The sequence below is a fragment of the Meleagris gallopavo genome, chromosome 1 (assembly GCF_000146605.3).
Source record: "Meleagris gallopavo isolate NT-WF06-2002-E0010 breed Aviagen turkey brand Nicholas breeding stock chromosome 1, Turkey_5.1, whole genome shotgun sequence".
In the NCBI taxonomy this organism is placed as follows: Eukaryota; Metazoa; Chordata; class Aves; order Galliformes; family Phasianidae; genus Meleagris; species Meleagris gallopavo.
The window spans coordinates 81,180,734-81,184,761 of record NC_015011.2 but is presented as its reverse complement, the minus strand read 5'-3'; positions in this window follow the sequence as shown (position 1 = coordinate 81,184,761).

Below are 4,028 nucleotides of genomic sequence, written 5' to 3'. Positions count from 1 at the left end.
AGAAACCTTCAGCAGGATCTGTTGTGATGAGACAAGGGGAAATGGTTTGAAACTAAAAAGGGAGAGATTTAGGTTTGATTTAAGGAAGTTTTTTTTATGGTAAGGGTGGTGAGGCACTGCAACATGTTGCCTAGGGAGATGGTGGATGCCCTGTCCCTGAAGACATTCAAGGTCAGGCTGGATAGGGCTCTGAGCAACCTGGTCCAGCTGTAGATATCCCTGTTCATTGCAGGGAAGTTGGAGTAGATGACTTTTAAGGATCCTTTCCAACTCAAACAATTCTGTGATTCTGCTTAAAAACAAACAAACAAACAAAAAGGATGGGATCAGCTCTGTTCTCTGGAGTGTGGTCTGTACTTTCTGAATGCTCTGAAGAGAGTTGTGGCTGTTGCTGTGACTTGCCATTTTACAGACATTGCCTCATCTGGGCAGAGTATTTGCAAAGATACTGTGATGTGTCATGAATGATGAAGCCATCTGTAACTGTCCAAGTGAAGCAGCAGCAGACACGTTTCAGAATAGTCTGTAAGCCGTGTGTGTGTGTGTGTGTGCGCGCTAATGATTTGCATGAAGCTTATCTTCATGCAGGGTCTGACTCTTCCAGAGTTCTTTTCCCTGAAGGAGAGCTAAGTTCTCATGAACACTCAGCACAAAGAAGCTCCCCTCGCAATTCTGCTGCTCAGATCATTCAGAAAGCCCAGCACATGATGAGCCAAGATCCCAGAAATGCAGCAAAATATGTTGTCACGTATTTTGTGTAGGACAGCCTACAGCCTCTCCTTACCCCCTTCCTACTACACCCCATCCTACTGTAGATGTCTACAGTACTTTCCTCCTTCTCCCACTTCTCCCCATATGAGTGTCTGCCTTTTTCCTGGACAAAACGCTTTACTGAAGCAGCAGCCTCCAGCTTGGCTTTGGTGTATTTTTCTCCAATCAAAGCACTCATCTTTTCCAACCTTTGCTATAGTCCCATTGAGGCAATGTGAAACATGCAGCCACCGGATGCTGAGTTGTTTTGAACATGAGAATGAACCTGGAGCTTTTGTGATTGCATACTTGTGACAGGTGCTGCATTTGTGGCCATGCATGTGGTCTGTCCTGCTTCGGCATATCTGCTTTCATGGTCCTGCTTTTCTGAAATGCACTTACGAAGCGTGCTGTGTCAGTGTTTGCACCATTTTCTTAAACCTTCCTGGGGTCATTTTACTGGAGGCAACTTCTAGACAATTTAAGGACAAATTAAAATATAATCCTACTCTTGTAAAGCCTCAGCAGTTTTTCTGGCAGTAGCAAGGGAGAGCATTTCACATCACTGTTCTCAGATGGGTAAAGCCTGCGACACATGTTATGGTTGCCTTCTAGTGCTATGGCAAAGCGAGTAAAAGATGCACAGGAGAACTGTATGTACAGAAAGTGCTTTTAAGTAAGCACAGGCATTTAAATCAGATGAGGTATACATCAGTAAAGTATTAACAACAATAAATGCTGAGAAGGAACACAGCTTCATTTGGCCATAAAAGAAAGTGTAGTAGTTTCTAAATGATTGTGCTTCAAAAACCTTTTGTAAAGAACAAAGATCTGAAGGCCAATAAAAAAAGATTGGCTGAAACTGCCCTAGTATGCTGCAGCCACGGTGGAGGCAGGCTCAGAGGAAACCAGATGAGTGCCTACCAACAGAAGTTGAATCAGTACACTGAGATGGGCTGAAATAGCTTCCTATCTGGAGAATCTCCAACGTGGAGTATGGGAAGAAAATACTTTTGGTACAATTAGTAAAAAATATTTTTTGAAATAGTGTTTATTTTCCCTTTTTTTCTCATCCTATTTCTATTTTTTGTACTTGTTTTATAATACATTATTACAGTAGCGAGTGTTATTTATAAATAAATATATACATAATAGAGTGCATGTTCAAATGTTTTTCTCTGATTGAAGGGAATGGTCAAAAAAGTTTGGATACTACTGAATGAGTGGGTTGGAAGGGACCTTAAAGCCCATCCAGTTCCAACCCCCTTCCCCTGGGCAGGGTTGCCACCCACTAGATCAGGCTGCCCAGGGGCCTGTTTGGATGAGTGGATGTCATTAAAGCAAACTGGTTCTGTTCAACAGATTTGGAAGAAGTGTATGTGGAAAGTCTTCTCTCTTTGAAAATTAGCCTTAGCTCTTCCGTGCCATAGATAGAGAAATACAGAAGGCAAAAATAAAACCAGGGAGACAATAAAAAGGTTTGAGGGGAATCTGGTGGATTTCTGCTGCACTACCTGTGTGAAATGCTTATGAAAAACTAAAGCCACCGTTTTTATTATTTTATTATTTGAGAGAGGCAGTATCTTGTAGAAAATCAGCTAGTGTTATTGGGAAGAATGGACAGTCTTTGAACCTCTTTCTCATAGAATCACAGAATGGCCTGGGTTGAAAAAGACCACAATGATCATCTAGTTTCAAACCCCTGCTATGTGTCAACCACCAGACCAGGCTGCCCAGAGCCATATCCAGCCTGGCCTTGAGTGCCACCAAGGATGGGGCATCCACAGCCTCCTTGGGCAACCTGTTCCAGTGTGTCACCACCCTCTGTGTGAAAAACTTCCTCCCAGTATCTGACCTAAACCTCCCCTGTCTCACTTTAAGACCACTCCCCCTTGTCCTATCATTACCCATCCACAAAAATAGCTGTTCCCCCTCCTGTTTATAAGCTCCCCTCAAGTACTGGAAGGCCACAATGAGGTCTCCCCAGAGCTTTCTCTTTTCCAAATTAAACAAGTCCAGTTCCCTCAACCTTTCTTCATAGAAGTGCTCCAGCCCTCTGATCATCTTAGTAGTCCTCCCCTGGAGGACCACTAGCTTCTGTCCTCCTTGTGCTTTCCCTCTTTATACACCCGAGGTTGCAGGGACGTGGGTTTTTGGCCAGGCTGCATCTCAGCAGCCGGTGACCCACCATCACCTGTTTGTTCTTCCCCTTTTCTGCTTCCCAGAATAAAGTCTTCTGCCATGTACGTGTAGCCTCTCCTCAGTGCTCTTAAATGAATGAGCTCATCAATGACTCTATTGACACGCATATTTGCTTGCCCCCAGCTTTCCATCAACCAGGTCACCCTGTACCAGTTCCCTTTCCATTTAATTATTTACCCTTTCTTCAGGCCTTGTGCCACCTGTGATGTTTTATCAGTGATGATGGTCTGCTTTCTTCCAGCCTATCAATACAAAATTTAAATATTTCAGACCCCCAAATCCTCCTTTGTTCCAAGTTTTGTGGTGCTGGTGAGCCAATTCCATGATCAAGAATGGTGGGCTGTCCTGGGAGGGGTTTCTTACCTAGAAATTATTTCTCCTGCAGTACCCAGAGAAATGAAAACTGTAGGTATTCCTGGGTGTTTTTGCACCTTTGTTGGTTGCTAAAATCAAAACTGGATGTGGAGATCTGCCTGCAGGTAACTGGTAGCCACCGGTGGGAGTCCTGGATTAGCTTGTGTAGGCATGGGGGTGGGGGGATTTTTGTCTTTTTTTTTTTGGCGGGAGGGGAACGTTTGAAAGTCACTTAGCCGGGATATTGTGTCACCATTTTTACAGGCAATCGAGCGAAAAAGAACAAAGCGTGAGCCTTTATGGCCGCAAAGGGAGATCGTATAATGACAGCTCCAGAAGGGACAGGGCTGCCACTCGGTGCTCACAAGGCATTTCGTGTTTTTGCACAATCTCACCACAGGGAGCGGACGTTTGGCGACGCCAGAACCGCGATGCCGCCGGTGGACGTCGTTGAAAAGGAGCACAATGTGATCATCTGGTTTCAACCCCCATGCTGTGTGCAGGGTCGCCAGCCACCAGACCAGGCTGCCCAGAGCCACATCCAGCCTGGCCTTGAATGCATCCAGGGACGGGGCATCCACAGCCTCCTTGGGCAACTCGTTCCAGTGTGTCACCACCCTCTGAGTGAAAAACTTCCTCCTGATATCTAACCTAAACCAGAAAGATGATTTTCTGAGGGAACGACGGCAACAACAACTCCCAGCGGCACCGCGACGGCGCCG